General features: G+C 41.5%; 1 protein-coding gene across 1 annotated transcript in view; it reads right to left on the reverse strand.

Annotated features, from left to right (window-relative positions):
* Positions 1-16,277, reverse strand: part of EPS8L2 (EPS8 signaling adaptor L2) — a 391,990-nt gene that overhangs the window by 142,994 nt on the left and 232,719 nt on the right. The window lies entirely within an intron of this gene.

Raw genomic sequence — 16,277 nt, forward strand, 5'->3', positions numbered from 1 at the left:
ACATATACCGGAGGGTCTAACAACAAAATGCGCACAATGTGTCCAAAAAGGGTAACCTAAGGCAACCTAAACCTATGTGTATCCAAATAGGGTCATCTCCCAAGTGGTCAGAGAAGGATGCACAACAGTCACCACACGGAACCGCCCTTCATCAATTGGGATTTCGCCAAGACCACCACTGGGATAGCCAAACAACTATCACGGTCGGGGGTCCAGATGTAAAAAAGAACTCCACCTGCCGATCAGTAAGGTCTAAATGTGGTCTTGCTACTCAAGTTCTGAGGATCTTAGCACACATATCAAAACGAGGGGACTGATGTTGCAGTGCTCAAAAAGGTGTGAAAAAATAGAAAAATAAGTGATTATTAAATAGGATGGGGGGTACTAATAACTTTATTCAGGTGTTACCCACCCTCCCAATGTTAAAAAGTTGGCAGTGACAGTCACTAATATATGGACTGCCCGAATGTTCTATGCGGCCGACATGTTTCAGCAATTTAGTGACAAGTTCGTCATTGCTTTCTTCAGGACCGTATTTACTGATGGCTACTGCAAGATAGTGATTGTGAAAACAAACATGTGCTCAAAATCAAAAACAGATACAGAGATCACCTGATATCACTAGGTGTTCCACTCCCTCTTTTCAAGTTGTACTGAAAAAGAGGAAAGAGAGATATAAAGGTCGAACCCAAAGTATCCTTCAAGACAACATGGCGTATAATATTATAACCATAATTATGATTAATAATAAGTATCATTAACATATACTGATGGCACTACTCACTGAGTGCACACGTATTATCATTGGGCCCATTTTTGTAAATACCAATGTAAAAAATCATAAACCATCTTACCATACTTATAAGAGGTATTGACCTCACCCCAACTGGCCACGGCTCAGGGAAAAGGGGAAGCACCGCTCTATGATAGAAAGAGATAAATATACAGCACTCTGTTAACTTTACTCCAACTATCGCTTGCTTGAAAAAAATCGAGTCATCACACGTGAAACCAAAATGTCACTCGCTCTCAACTCGTATGCAAAGGTCACAACCAACTATTGGTGGTGGAAGTCGTATGTTTTTTTTGGTGTATGGTGAAGCAAAAGCAGCTTACTAGAATAAAACCTGCTCGTTCCGCATGTGTTTTGAAACGACCAGCGCGTCGTCCAGACTCGCCAAACTCTCGTTCTCGCACAAATAGCTACAGACAGGCTTATGTTTGTGTATGGAAAAGCAAAATAAAGCAACAGTGGCTTAATAGAGTAAAAGCTGCTCGTTCCACGTATGCTTTAAACGACCAGCGCGTCGTCCAGGCTTGCCAAACTCCCGTTCTAACACAGATAGTTGCAGACATGCTTAACTGGTAAGCTTTCAAAAAACCTTTTCCTACCTGTCCGTCGGTACTTCGAGAATCGGCATCCGAGTCGATCGGGGAGGTGCCGAGGGGTGGAAAGGCTTAAGATTATATCATATTGCATGATTGGTTAAAAAATGCTCACGTGGTACATTGCAGATACTTGAAAGATATTAGGCTTCTGATTGGCAATGTACCACGTGAGCATTTTTTAACCAATCACGCGATATGATATAATCTTAAGCCTTTCCACCCCTCGGCACCTCCCCGATCGGCTCGGACGCCGATTATCGAAGTACCGACGGACCATACACCAAAAAAAACATACAACTTCCACCAGCAATAGTTGGTTGTGACCTTTGCATACGAGTTGAGAGTGAGTGAGATTTTGGTTTCACGTGTGATGACTCGATTTTTTTCAAGCAAGCGATAGTTGGAGTAAAGTTAACAGAATTCTGTATATTTATCTCTTTCTATCATAGAGCGGTGCTTCTCCTTTTCCCTGAGCCGTGGCCAGGTGGGGTGAGGTCAATACCTCTTATAAGTATGGTAAGATGGTTTATGCTTTTTTACATTGGTATTTATAAAAATGGGCCCAATGATAATACGTGTGCACTCAGTGAGTAGTGCCATCAGTATATGTTAATGATACTTATTATTAATCATAATTATGGTTATAATATTATACGCCATGTTGTCTTGAAGGATACTTTGGGTTCGACCTTTATATCTCTCTTTCCTCTTTTTCAGTACAACTTGAAAAGAGGGAGTGGAACACCTAGTGATATCAGGTGATCTCTGTATCTGTTTTTGATTTTGAGCACATGTTTGTTTTCACAATCACTATCTTGCAGTAGCCATCAGTAAATACGGTCCTGAAGAAAGCAATGACGAACTTGTCACTAAATTGCTGAAACATGTCGGCCGCATAGAACATTCGGGCAGTCCATATATTAGTGACTGTCACTGCCAACTTTTTAACATTGGGAGGGTGGGTAACACCTGAATAAAGTTATTAGTACCCCCCATCCTATTTAATAATCACTTATTTTTCTATTTTTTCACACCTTTTTGAGCACTGCAACATCAGTCCCCTCGTTTTGATATGTGTGCTAAGATCCTCAGAACTTGAGTAGCAAGACCACATTTAGACCTTACTGATCGGCAGGTGGAGTTCTTTTTTACATCTGGACCCCCGACCGTGATAGTTGTTTGGCTATCCCAGTGGTGGTCTTGGCGAAATCCCAATTGATGAAGGGCGGTTCCGTGTGGTGACTGTTGTGCATCCTTCTCTGACCACTTGGGAGATGACCCTATTTGGATACACATAGGTTTAGGTTGCCTTAGGTTACCCTTTTTGGACACATTGTGCGCATTTTGTTGTTAGACCCTCCGGTATATGTGTTGTTACTATAAATGTTACTGACATCAACCTATAATATGACCATTCTGAAGCAGAGATAATATTACTGCAGTAACTGCAAACTGTTTGTTTTGGTTGAAGAAACAAACACATCAATGATTAGAAAAACACAACATTTTCATTCTACTGTTTGTATAAATATCAAGATAACAAAACCGTCAGCCAACCGTCAGTTGCTTTTACACCTCATTTTCTAGCCACATTCAAGATTTACATAACATTCTTCTCCTCGAGGATGGGAGTAGATTTAATGAGCTTGAGGAAATATCAGATTATATTAAAAGAAAATCACAAATGAGAGCTGAAATGAGGTTCCAGGCTATATCAAGAACCAACGTTTTCTGTTAGGATTGATAGGCACATTACCTCACTTAATGGTAATCGGGCTCATTTTGCAGTGGATGCCAACTGGTTCATAATATATCACAAGTGACATCTATTTCTAAGGTGTAAAAGCAACTGACGGTTGGCTGACGGTTTTGTTATCTTGATATTTATACAAACAGTAGAATGAAAATGTTGTGTTTTTCTAATCATTGATGTGTTTGTTTCTTCAACCAAAACAAACAGTTTGCAGTTACTGCAGTAATATTATCTCTGCTTCAGAATGGTCATATTATAGGTTGATGTCAGTAACATTTATAGTAACAACACATATACCGGAGGGTCTAACAACAAAATGCGCACAATGTGTCCAAAAAGGGTAACCTAAGGCAACCTAAACCTATGTGTATCCAAATAGGGTCATCTCCCAAGTGGTCAGAGAAGGATGCACAACAGTCACCACACGGAACCGCCCTTCATCAATTGGGATTTCGCCAAGACCACCACTGGGATAGCCAAACAACTATCACGGTCGGGGGTCCAGATGTAAAAAAGAACTCCACCTGCCGATCAGTAAGGTCTAAATGTGGTCTTGCTACTCAAGTTCTGAGGATCTTAGCACACATATCAAAACGAGGGGACTGATGTTGCAGTGCTCAAAAAGGTGTGAAAAAATAGAAAAATAAGTGATTATTAAATAGGATGGGGGGTACTAATAACTTTATTCAGGTGTTACCCACCCTCCCAATGTTAAAAAGTTGGCAGTGACAGTCACTAATATATGGACTGCCCGAATGTTCTATGCGGCCGACATGTTTCAGCAATTTAGTGACAAGTTCGTCATTGCTTTCTTCAGGACCGTATTTACTGATGGCTACTGCAAGATAGTGATTGTGAAAACAAACATGTGCTCAAAATCAAAAACAGATACAGAGATCACCTGATATCACTAGGTGTTCCACTCCCTCTTTTCAAGTTGTACTGAAAAAGAGGAAAGAGAGATATAAAGGTCGAACCCAAAGTATCCTTCAAGACAACATGGCGTATAATATTATAACCATAATTATGATTAATAATAAGTATCATTAACATATACTGATGGCACTACTCACTGAGTGCACACGTATTATCATTGGGCCCATTTTTGTAAATACCAATGTAAAAAATCATAAACCATCTTACCATACTTATAAGAGGTATTGACCTCACCCCAACTGGCCACGGCTCAGGGAAAAGGGGAAGCACCGCTCTATGATAGAAAGAGATAAATATACAGCACTCTGTTAACTTTACTCCAACTATCGCTTGCTTGAAAAAAATCGAGTCATCACACGTGAAACCAAAATGTCACTCGCTCTCAACTCGTATGCAAAGGTCACAACCAACTATTGGTGGTGGAAGTCGTATGTTTTTTTTGGTGTATGGTGAAGCAAAAGCAGCTTACTAGAATAAAACCTGCTCGTTCCGCATGTGTTTTGAAACGACCAGCGCGTCGTCCAGACTCGCCAAACTCTCGTTCTCGCACAAATAGCTACAGACAGGCTTATGTTTGTGTATGGAAAAGCAAAATAAAGCAACAGTGGCTTAATAGAGTAAAAGCTGCTCGTTCCACGTATGCTTTAAACGACCAGCGCGTCGTCCAGGCTTGCCAAACTCCCGTTCTAACACAGATAGTTGCAGACATGCTTAACTGGTAAGCTTTCAAAAAACCTTTTCCTACCTGTCCGTCGGTACTTCGAGAATCGGCATCCGAGTCGATCGGGGAGGTGCCGAGGGGTGGAAAGGCTTAAGATTATATCATATTGCATGATTGGTTAAAAAATGCTCACGTGGTACATTGCAGATACTTGAAAGATATTAGGCTTCTGATTGGCAATGTACCACGTGAGCATTTTTTAACCAATCACGCGATATGATATAATCTTAAGCCTTTCCACCCCTCGGCACCTCCCCGATCGGCTCGGACGCCGATTATCGAAGTACCGACGGACCATACACCAAAAAAAACATACAACTTCCACCAGCAATAGTTGGTTGTGACCTTTGCATACGAGTTGAGAGTGAGTGAGATTTTGGTTTCACGTGTGATGACTCGATTTTTTTCAAGCAAGCGATAGTTGGAGTAAAGTTAACAGAATTCTGTATATTTATCTCTTTCTATCATAGAGCGGTGCTTCTCCTTTTCCCTGAGCCGTGGCCAGGTGGGGTGAGGTCAATACCTCTTATAAGTATGGTAAGATGGTTTATGCTTTTTTACATTGGTATTTATAAAAATGGGCCCAATGATAATACGTGTGCACTCAGTGAGTAGTGCCATCAGTATATGTTAATGATACTTATTATTAATCATAATTATGGTTATAATATTATACGCCATGTTGTCTTAAAGGATACTTTGGGTTCGACCTATATATCTCTCTTTCCTCTTTTTCAGTACAACTTGAAAAGAGGGAGTGGAACACCTAGTGATATCAGGTGATCTCTGTATCTGTTTTTGATTTTGAGCACATGTTTGTTTTCACAATCACTATCTTGCAGTAGCCATCAATAAATACGGTACTGAAGAAAGCAATAACGAACTTGTCACTAAATTGCTGAAACATGTCGACCACATAGAACATTCGGGCAGTCCATATATTAGTGACTGTCACTGACTACTTTTTAACATCGGGAGGGTGGGTAACACCTGAATAAAGTTATTAGTACCCCCCCCATCCTATTTTATAATCACTTATTTTTCTATTTTTGCACACCTTTTTGAGCACTGCAACATCAGTCCCCTCGTTTTGATATGTGTACTAAGATACTCAGAACTTGAGTAGCAAGACCACAGTTAGACCTTACTGATCGGCGGTGGAGTTCGTTTTTACACCTGGACCCCCGACGGTGATAGTTGATTGGCTATCCCAGTGGTGGTCTTGGCGGAATCCCAAATGATGAAGGGCGGTGCCGTGTGGTGACTGATGGGCATCCTTCTCTGACCACTTGGGGGATGACCCTATTTGGATACACATAGGTTTAGGTTGTCTTAGGTTACCCTTTTTGGACACATTGTGCGCAGTTTGATGTTAGACCCTCCGGTATATGTGTTGTTACTAGTCTATAGGAAACATATTGGAGCTTGGTCTTTAAAATTCCCATGGTCCTTATTACTTGTTTTTTGCTTAGTAATATTTATATAAAATGGAGCTGTATCCCATTAAAAGCAATCCTTCCTCGTGTAATGCTTTTTGGCAACTTTCCTTATGAAGAGAGTAGCAAGTCTGCTTTGAACAATGGAAGTTATATTTTTCTTTGATTGAGTACATAGTCAGGGCAATCTTAATTTCCCTGCATGTTGGACAGTCTTGGCTTGGAATCATCGTTTTAAGAGTTGGTGGGTATAATGGATGGTGCATGGACATGAAAAAATAGTATTCACCCTAATGTTCGGACACGCTTGTACACCCAGTGCTTTACCTATAATAAACAAAATAAATGCCGGGACCCAAAGTTTTAGGACACCAGAATTAGACAGGGGTTGTCTTACATCATGCAGAAGTTCGTGTATTGCAGAGTTTAAAAAGTTAACTTGCAAGAAAGATTATAATTTGATTCATTTACTTACTTGCGCCCATGACTAAATAGGTTCTGCCCTCAGTCAAAAGAAAATCGAAATATTAATACCATAGCATTCGAATAGCATTTTACATTTCTTTAAAAAAAGTTTAGCTTTGGTAATTAAAATCATAAGACATTAATTTTCTGCGGGTTGATTTCGATGTCATGTAAAAGAATTACCAGAATCAAAAGACAGAAGTCATGAATATTGTCTGTAATTCTCAGACAGCCTAAGGATGTGGGCATCTGGGGGATGGCAGCCTGTTGGGAGATTGGTGCAGGGCCAGTGATCAGTGATATAATTTATTGCCTTAGTAACCTTCTTGCTTCCTCAAGTTTGCTTGAAAAGGCACCATTTGTCCACTCATTTTTTTAGAATTTTCTCAGTGAGGGGGGATCCCCACAAACCCTCCTAAAGTTGTTCGGGCTCGTTCGCTATCCTCACTCGCCATAGTGCAGTACGCCAATAATTGTACGGCGCACCACTTTCAAATGTCACCAGCTGCCACTGTGTCTGAGCCTGCCACCAGATAATTTTAATGCCTCACTGACAACTAAATCAAAGTGAGAGGCAATAATGGTGATCATCCATTACTGTGTTTATGGCAGATCATTCAAGTGCGCCCTTTCGATGTCCATGGCCAGATGTTAGTTTCTGTTCACAGTACAGAATTGTAAACACAAATGACTGCAATACATAATTAAGAATAATGCAGTCAATTGTTAAATAAAAGAATAAACCTGCAACATTACTCCAACATTTTCACAAAGTGTTTCCTCACAAAGGCTCCCTCTTTCAACATTGACTGTTTTATGAAGCTGTTTGGCTCCTGGTAGTGAAGTTAACACATTATGTCTAGTGTTGTGACGAATGGCAACTCTGCAGGGAATCTTCCATGGGCCCTGGGCCTGGAAAGTGGTTTGCTCTGTAACTGGAAAAGTTGTAGCAGTTTCTGAGCAGCTGTTTTACAATCTAAGGACTCCAAGCCACAGTTTGCTCTGGTTTTAAAAGGAGAGGTGCACGCTGGAATTAGATGTATCTTATCCTAGTGCTGCTAAGTCACTATAGTGGCCAGGGGTCGCAAGAACAATGCCGGGCGTCGCAGCTGAGAGCCCAGGGATCGCAACTGAGACACCTCAGTAAAATGATCTAGGACTACACAAGTGCTGTCTCTGACAATGGGAAGATTGGCTCCCTGCATATCAATAGATCCAAATTATTAATATATATGTTTATATTTCTATAGGACACCTGTATATAACTAGCAGCCAGATGTATTGATAAACAGATCACAAAAAGTGATTGTAAATTCTGCACTGACTTTACAAACATAGGTGATATTAAGCCTATTTTCAAAATCACCATTCGCAGGGGTCGCAGATTGACATGCGTGGTGAGTGCTAAATTGGCAAGTTGTAATTTGCGATCCCTTGTCACAGGCTCCAAACAAAAAGATTGTTGGTGCAGCAGACCACTATCCCCATGTTTGCATTTCAAAATGTGAAACTTACATTTTTTTAAAGTATCTTATTTTCCCTAAAGGAGTACACTTCAAAAACATAAACTTTTTCAACTTGGAAAAAGATTAGGGGGAGGAGACAGTGATCCCCTGGACCACTGGTTACTACCCCGGAGACTGCCACAACTATTCTCAAAGGAAAAAGGGACTGCCTTGAAGCGCTGAGTTGAGGCAGGTGTGCGAGCCGAGTGCAGGGTGGGGTGGTGGTTGGGGCGGGACGACGGACGATAGAGAGGCGAGGGGGAGGTATGGGAAATGGACATTACTTAATAAACATTAGAAAAAATGAAAAGAACTTACCTGCCGCCTGACACTCTTTTCCGTATCCCTGTTGCAGCACAAGCTCCTAGCCTCTCCTGTGGCCAAACCTGATGCTGCGTTCATGTTTGAAAGCAGCGTCACGATTGGCCTGAGCACTGGGAATTTGTGCTCCCAAAGAGACTGGAAGCCTGTGCTTTGCTGTCTTCAACCCAGCAACGCAGCTGGGTTGGCGACAGCTCAGTGCGCATGACGGTTTGGCCGGCCTGAGAAGGGTGGCCAAACCCACATGCACACTGATCGCAGTGCTCTCAACCACTCCCACTCTTGACTGCCCCACGATGGCCCTGCCCCCAGGACGCAGCAAGTAGAAGTTAAAAAAAAACAATAATAAACTTGTTTTATTATTTTTAAAAAATCAACTGTTGAGGGTGGCAGGAGGGAGGGGGGGAGACACTTCTCTGCCATAGAGGAGGAGTGGCCACTGGAGGTGTTGATAATAGTTGAGGTGTTTGAGATGCCAACTGCATTATATATCAAATTGCAATTTGGAAAGAATGACCCATTTTCACCTCTAGCAAATTACAATTCCGAATGGGTCACAAAACCCATTGTAAGAGTCGGAAAAACATCCAAACTTGTAACATTGGTTTTGCACATTACAGTGATTTTGTGAATTGAAGGATTTGCAATTGCAAAATCATTTAGTACACCTATACCTTAGTCACTGGGTATGGGGATAGAGGTTATTTTACAGTTTTATTCATGGTTTTAAAAGGACTGAACCCTATTAGACTAATGCCCACTTATCAAAATTGCCTCAGTACCCTTAAGCACATATAGGAATTATAGAAGCAGTTCACACAGATCACTGCTTACTCTTGCCTATGTTTGTAACATATATATATCTATCAAAAAGGGACTTGCCAGGAAATTAAAATACCCCCCTCACCTTGAGCCAAGTCTTTAATGACATTGAGTGCATGAAGCAAGTAAGCTCAAGGCTTGCTAGGTTAGTTGTCTTTACCTGTACATCCTCCAATCTATCCATCCATCATCCTGTCCTTCTATTCATCCGTTCTTTGTTACTTCATCACATGCCTTAATTATTTCAACAATCCATTGACATTCCATCCATCATCCATTAGTGCACAGATTCATTCATCCATCCTTTGACTCATCACCGCACTTCCATCTTTTCATCAATCATCCATCTTTTCATCATTCCATCCATTCAATGACCAGTTCCTTCACACAGTGATCCATCCATCTTTTAATGCTTCCATTAATTTGTCCTTACACCCTTTTGTTCAACTTTACATCCACTCTTCCTTCCAACCTTTCATTAATTGATGCTTTCACCTCTCCATCCCTGCACAATTACTTTATTGTTTTCAACATTCGTTACTTTTCATTTTCTTTCTGGTTCCTATCAAACGTGATGTTTTAATATTCTCATTATTTATTCTCACGTTATCTTTCAACCCATTTACTCTATTTACTGCACTTAGGGACAGATGTAGGAGCCCAAATACCGGTCGGTAACGGCCGAATTCGGCCGTTACCGACCGGGATTTGGTGATTGGGATGTAGGGGCATCATTTTACAGATTCGGTAAATTTACCGAATCTGTAAATTTACCGATTCTGTAATATACCAAATCGGTAATTTTACCGATTCGGTAAAACCCAGATGTAGGTGGGACTCTTCTGAGTCCCAAAGGCATTACAGATTCGGTATTTTACCACCCAATCCAAGTGGGTGGTAAAATACCGAATCCTGGTGTGCATGCACATGTGTTCATGCACACCTGTGCAATGTGACACAAAGACATGCCCTTAGGGCATGTCTGTGTGCCACATGGCACACAAGTCCGGAATTGGGGTGCTAGAGGGTGTCAAAGTGACACCCCCTGCACCCTTGCAGGATTCAGTATTTACCGATTCGGTAAATACCGAATCAGTATTGCCCATTGATTCCTATGGGCTTCATGGCCCATAGGAATCAATGGGCAATACCGATTCGGTATTTACCGAATCGGTAAATACCGAATCCTACCGATTCAGTAATTCATAAAGTAGAATTACCTACATCTGCCCCCTTCCTTTTCACCGACTCTTAAATACCGAATCAGTAAAATTCGGTATTTAAGAGTCGGTAAAAAGGAATTACCTACATCCGGCCCTATATACTTTTTAGATGCTTTCATCATTTCTTTTTCTCTGTTCTTCCCTGACATGGGCTCTCTTAACAGCTCTTGACCCCACCTCTTAGAGCTGCCCTGCTCTTACCTTAGAAGTTTTATGACACTGTGACTGCTGGCCTGCAGACAGAATAGGCCAGATATAAAACGGATTGGCTTTCACCTAGACTAAGATCACTATGCCAACAGGTGCAGTGGCTACACCAACTCAAGCTGCTAAAGCAGAGGGTTCCATACGCCATTACCTATGATCCCTACAATTCCAGATGCAGAAAGGAAATACCCGAGTCCACCTCAAGCTGAGGGACTAATGAATTGGGTAATTCTAGCACCATTTCTGAAAGTCTGAAAGAGGTCCAGCTCTGGATGATGGCAATCTGCCTGTGCCTCCATGTGGCTATATCAGATTTCATATTATATACAATGTTGCAAACACCCTTATGTTTGATCTAACTCTGGATACAGGGCAAGGGTCCTGAATGAATCTGCTGAATTTTGTAAACCGACATCTTAGTACAGAGATCAGTTCACAAAATTCCTTTCCATTCGCAAAATGTCAGTGTTCAATTTGTGTTCATTTTTGGAGAACGGAAAATTGGTACCTCTGTGCCTTATTCTCCATATTTAAGGCCTTTTTGATTAAGGCCTCACCACAACCCAATATTGAACCTTTGCTCCAGCTTAATCTCATAACCTACACAAGGTAGTTCAAAAGAAAGAACATACAGTGCTGAAACTTTGGAATAACATTGACTTGGCTCTCAGACCACAACAAACCGTGCCCTGTTGAAGAAGAACTCGAAAACATTTTAGCTCAGAACCTATTCTTTCCACAAAAAGACAGAGCACTCTTTGACCACTCTACTCATCTTTCTTACCATTAGTATCCATACTACCCAGAGCAATCTGCTCTCAGAGCCTTTAGATTCAACCACTACAACAAATATCCTCAACCCATCAGAAAGATACACTGCACCCCCGCCTCCATACTGCCCCTCACTGCTGGTATTATCAACAAAGACTGGACAGGAGCATGCTGAAACAACTGCAAGGCTGCATGCTTGTGCTATGCAAGAACACAACCTAAATGCATATTTGCATTGGTATGGATTATTTCTACAGCTCCATATACAGGGGTGTTTACATTTATATTTACTTTAGTATGGTTCCATTGTGTAGTTGCACAAGTGGGAGTATCAAGTTATTTGTATAGCACTCGAAACAAGAATTTGATTAAAGATGTACAGAGGCTGCGTACAGGGCGTGGGCCAAGGGCAACACCCTGCTTTGATAGACCACTGTACATGGTCAAAAGGTGTGGACAATGTATTGGGGAGACGTAGCTGGGTGTAGGGTGTGACCAAGGACCCTGCCAGATATTTAAAACAAGCTGTGCATGCCCCACAGGTTCTGGGTGCACATAGGTTGGGTATAGGTCTAGTCCAGGATGTTTTTTATAGTACATCCTGAGTAATTAGAGAAACCAATGTCTAATGTTTCACAAATCACACTTAAAAATCACTGCACAGCTGAAAATGTCGGTCCATATTCCAAGGCTATTTTAAGGCATATAAATCTGTACAAGGCACTGTCAGTTCCGAAGTGTAGTTAGGATGCCAAGGGCCCTGGTGCAAGCGAGGGAAATTACACCTTTCCGTCCGGTTGGGGGAGTTGGGGGGGGGGGGTACAATACCTTGGCTTATTTCTGAGACTAAAACAGGATGGATTGTAACAGGAGCATATTAAGCATGTGGTTCTGTTCATGGAAAAGTATTGCCCTTGTGGGCAACCACTGAAAATGGACTACAAAGGCTATAACATAAGAAGAGGTGAGAAAACATATATAGTTGTTTTTAAATAAAAGCATTCAGAGCAACCAAATACGAAAGGACTGGAAATCCATAACACAGGGAGTTCCACCCACAGGAGGTTCCTCTCGCAGAAAGGACTATAAATTTCCAATCTTAATACAGCACCAGTTACAATAATTAACTGACTGGGAAGCCGCAGGATTATCAACATGAAGTGTCACCCAGAGAACACCCAAACCTCATAAAGAATCAAGCTAGCATTAGTCAGTAGAAGCAACCGGTCTGCAAACACCAGTTTGTCACTCACAGACGATCTTTAAAGTCAATCCCAAAACAGCACGACTCACTAAAAGCGATCATTTGGGAAGCAGCAGGAAGTCCTGACCATCATAGGCTTTAGAAAGGCTTCAAGAGCATCCTCCCCCAGGCATTGCATATTAAGGTTGGAAACGATACAGGTGACCCCTGTTTTGTCCTGGTAGAGCCTGAAAAGGGCAAAGTGGCAGTTTACCTACACACCACAGGTCAGTTATAGTCATGTGCCTATCACACCCCTACACAACCCCTCACCCCCACACAAAACATTGTTGTTGGCCCACAGATGCTATGTCGCCTCTAAAAGGCTGGGCTGTGTTAGATCATGGATGGTTGGCGTTAGAGGATTTTTTTAACTCCCAATTGGTGATCTTTTTTTCCAGCATATTCCAGTCCCTGTGAATGAAGTATTAAAGTAATATTTTTATGCCTGGAGTTCTGTCATCTCTACACCACTGATTGGATGTACGCGTTGAAAAACTGGTGAAGTAGTTTGAGGTCACTGTGAAAACTATTGTTTTAGGGTTATTGCAGTAGCCTCTAAAGTGGCCAGACAGAATTTGGTTGGCAGCAGGTAGCATTTGGTATAATGCTCCCTTTTAATAGATACCCTGTGAGATGGCCGAATGCACTTGCCATGGTGGACTACAGTTCCAAAGGGCTACGGATGGCAATTGTAGATTATGTTTATGCATGAAATATTTTAGAATTTTTAAAAGAATATTCCAACGAGCAGGTGCTCCACAAATATTGATGCTGGGCAACGATGTCTAGATATATCCAGTGAAAGAGGAAATTATTCATACCTTATGGTGTGAAACACATTATATCAGCTTTATACAATCCACAAACGAATGGTCATGTGGAAAGGTATAACAGGATTTAATAGAACACTATAGAACTGGCCCTTGTAGCTAATGTAAATGGGCATGTGCTAGTATGTGATTGCACGTGAATGTATGCATTACGTTACAAATAGTTACAATGTTAAAGCCATTGAAATGATGAGGGCAGTAGAGTTGTATCAGCTGTATGTCCATGGAGGATGTGGAAGAAGAAGTAGCAAAGAGGAGATTTGTAGTGTGTGTAGGCCAAAGGAGGCAAGTGTGGAAACTGGCATGTTACAAAGTGTACCTAAGTGAATCCCGCTGGTGTAAGCAAATCAGATGTTGATGATATGGAGTGTTATCCTAATTTGGGATGATTAGTCGAACTTTCTAAAGACATCTATGAAGAAGCCACTTAAGTGCATGTGAGGAAATAAAGACATGGAATGCGGTATTAGTAGAGATGATTGTACTGACGGGCCACAAGTGGATGATGACCCTTGTAATCTTGCTAGAGATTCAATTTTTAAAAGTCTGATGGCGAGAATCACAGAGAACCATCTTTCTGCTTATCATATGTGATAGCTTAGTCATTATTTCTATTTTTGTCTTGTATTGTTAATGAGGAATATGTGTCACTTGCGAGCTGATATGTCATTTCAGGAATTCTGGTCTCTGGTACGTCATGAAAGAATGGAGCAGACAGTCAGTTAGTGATATCCTCCCATTGCCCAGAGGGGTCTCAGCTCATGCTTCTTTATATGAATAAAGTATTCTCTGCAGACAATGGGGTTGCATCATTTCTTCACTCCCCACTGACAACCTGCACACCGGGGTAGAATACAACTGTACTTGAAGATTTTATCTAACAAACACACAATACAGCTCATGCTTCTCAGTACATGCTAAGCAGTGTGACATGAAGCTAACAATGCAGACACTATGGTGGGGCGTATTCACAAAAGCACTAATGAATACGGGAACTAGTTTTACAGGAGTACTCTGGTACATACTCTTGCAAGCCTTTTCAAATTGGACTAAAAATGTCCAGCTCACTGTTACTTAAAAGTGGGAAGAGGACACAGTCCTTACTATTATATATGATTATGACCCAAATGTTAACATTTGATTCCCCTGTTGGACGTTTTAAGGCCAATTTATAAAGGCATGCAAGAATACGTAAACGATTACTACATGAATACTCTTTTAAGTACTCTTCCATGCCTTTGTAACTCAGTCCCTAAATCAACACACAAACCGGGTGCCAGTGGTGGCTGGCAGCTATGGCAGTGAAGAGGCAGGTGGGTAAAATAAATAGTTTAAAGAGAGAAAAATAAATAAAAAGTTCCTTACCTGCTTGAACAGACCCGTCCGTCTCACTGCGACCCTCTACTTTCCCTGCCATCACGTCCAGAGCCCCAGGTAAACGATTTAACCAATCCTGGCACTGCTGTCATGCTATTAAACAGCATGAGAGAAGCGGCAGGATTGGAGGGAGCTGCCTCTCTCTGTCCTCCCGAGGACACAGTAGGCTTCTGCAGGTTCTCAATCCAGCTGTCAAAGACAGCTGGGTTAAGAGGTTTATAGTGCATATGTCAGGCTAGCCGCCACAAGACAGCCGGCCAAAGTAACATACACACTATAAAGTAGTGCACAGATAGCCCACCGCTGCGCCCACTCAGCGAGTCCCGCCCCGTATGCCAAAATACTAATCCCATTATACCCTATGGGACTTATATTTCAGCAGATGGGATATCTGTCACCGTTGTTATGGAGTAACCCATCCACTCAAGATCTAAATCAGGTCCGATGTATGACCAGGCCAAGCTGAATACATTATTGTGAGTCCCATCTCTTGGTGTCTTCAAATTTCCACAAACCATATCACTTCCAACACTTTTGCTATAGACAAGTGTTGAACAACTTCTGCTGAATCTTTAACAACAAACCAAGGAAACCGTTAAAACACCTTTTTTGCCAACAACCAGACCAGCATAGCTATGACAGCTTAAACATGAGTGCAGAAAAAGATGCCTATCGCAATTAATATTATCTACTAAAAGCATAATATTGCAAACTATTGGCAAAAAGCTAGCGGCACATAAGAGGAACGAGATACAAAACACACAAATTGAATTATTTTGTAATATTTGACTATCAGCCGGGTCTGATGGCTCAGTGGCCTAAAGCAACCACTGCAGGGGCCTGTGTTCGACCTCATGGTCATAGGTTCAAATCCCGGCGGGTCCACTCAGCCTTTCATCTATTTGAGGTCGATAAAATGAGTACCATTGAGTTGAGTAACAATAAACAGCTGTTATTCAGCACCAGGACACCTTTGGGTAATTGTGCGCTTTAGAAATACACATGTTATGTTATGTCAAATCTATCCACATAGCTGCTGAAATTTTCTAAATATTAAGTGAAATCTCAATTTCGAATCACAGATACATGGTCAGCTAATTATAATGCATTTCTTCTCATAGCTGCACCATATGAATTTCCCAATGTATTAATTGGGAATAAAAAACACAATTCCGAAGAACTCCATTCAGCAGTAGAACCACCTGTTCGCATGAGGGGACGCTGGGAGCTGCAGGCTATTTGTGGAGCCGCAGAAGGCTGCTGGGTCGGTTCCAT

This window comes from Lissotriton vulgaris, chromosome 2_1 (assembly GCF_964263255.1).
Source record: "Lissotriton vulgaris chromosome 2_1, aLisVul1.2, whole genome shotgun sequence".
Taxonomy (NCBI): domain Eukaryota; kingdom Metazoa; phylum Chordata; class Amphibia; order Caudata; family Salamandridae; genus Lissotriton; species Lissotriton vulgaris.